Source organism: Chrysochloris asiatica, unplaced genomic scaffold, assembly GCF_000296735.1.
Source record: "Chrysochloris asiatica unplaced genomic scaffold, ChrAsi1.0 scaffold00005, whole genome shotgun sequence".
Lineage (NCBI taxonomy): Eukaryota > Metazoa > Chordata > Mammalia > Afrosoricida > Chrysochloridae > Chrysochloris > Chrysochloris asiatica.
In genome coordinates this window covers 31,544,245-31,545,802 of record NW_006408523.1, presented here as the reverse complement: position 1 = coordinate 31,545,802, position 1,558 = coordinate 31,544,245, and the positions used below count along the sequence as shown (strand labels likewise).

General features: G+C 37.4%; 1 pseudogene; it reads left to right on the top strand.

Moving 5' to 3' along the window:
* Window positions 1-663: 663 nt before the first annotated feature.
* LOC102830506 lies at window positions 664-1,150 on the top strand (annotated as a pseudogene).
* The last annotated feature ends 408 nt before the right edge of the window (window positions 1,151-1,558 follow it).

The window sequence follows — 1,558 nt, the reverse complement described above, 5'->3', positions numbered from 1 at the left end:
CTTTCAAACCATGATCTTCTCAATCACCTCATACACATGCAAAATCTGGACCATGAAAAAAGAAGGCCAAAGAAGAAATGCAGTGTAGGCAAAGAATATTGAATAATATGCCATTGGGTGCCAAATGGAAGAACAAATCAGTATTGAAAGAAATGCAGCCAGAATGCTTCCTGAAAGCAAGAATGAGAAGACATTGTCTTGCTACTTTGGACACATCATCAGGAAAGACCAATTACTGGAGATGATCATGCTTAGTGAAGTACGTCAGCAGAAAAGAGGGAGTGTCTCAATAAAATGGACTAATACAGTGACAGAAACAATGGGTTCAAACATAGTAATCATTGTGAGTGTGATTAAGGATCCAGCAATGTTTCATTGCGTTAAGCATAGGGTCACTGTGATTCCAAACTCATTTTATGATGTCTACCCAACAATTCAGAAGTGTGAGACTGCATACATAGTCAATAAAACATAATTGTAATTTAAGATCCCATCTAACATTTAATAAAGTAAGTGATGAACATTTCATTGTAACTTTAATTCTATAATTTATAGTTTTTATTACTTAATTTTATTGACCTGCTTTATTGTTTAGAAAAAAAAGTTCAAAAACATATATAGTGCCTTTCTGCCAGAATCATCATTTTGCAGTAATCCACCAACATGATGGACACAAAAGGAACGAGGCAGAGCACCCGCTATACGTTCTCTAAGCCTTTTAGAAAACACCGGGTGGTTCCTTTGGTCACATACATGCGAATCTACAAGAAAGTTGATATTGTGGGAATCAAGGGAATATTCGAGCACAGTTCAAAAAGGCATGCCCCTCAAATGTTACCAAGGCGAAACACGAAGAAACTACAGTGTGACCCAGCATGCTACCGTCAATGTTGTAAACTAGCAAGTCAAGGACAAATTTCTTGCTGAAAGAATTAATGGGCACATTGAGCATATTAATCACTCTAAGAGCAGAGATATTTTCCTGAACCAAGTGAAGGAAAATGATCAGAAAAAGAAGGAAGTCAAAGAGAAAGGTACCTGGGTTCAACTAAAGCACCAGCTTGCTCCCCCCAGAGAGAAGCACTTGGTGAGAACCAATGAAAAGGAGCCTGAGCTGCTAGAACCTGTTCCCTAGGAATTCATGGCATAAGAGGAGTAAAATAAAGATGTCTGAGGTTTAAAACAACAGCAACAAAAAGAAAAACATGTATATATCACCACTCATACACAAACAGATGTCTGGATAGGTAAGATTAATTTATTCCTATGTCTGAGATAGTTACAAATATGAGTGCATTGTGTCTATAACGAGCAATGATCATGAAGCATTATGGCTTTTGAAATTGAAATGTAAGTAAGCGATATTGTATATACTGCTTTAAACCCTTTGTGTTGCTATTGTTAGGTGTCTCCAGTGGATTTAAGACTCATAGCAACCCCATGTGACAATTAGACTGTACTATAGACTCTCCTAGACTGTAGTCTTTATGGAAGTAGCTTGCCAGCTCTGTCTCCTGTGGAGCCGCCTTATACTAACAAGTGTTTCTTTCATATGATT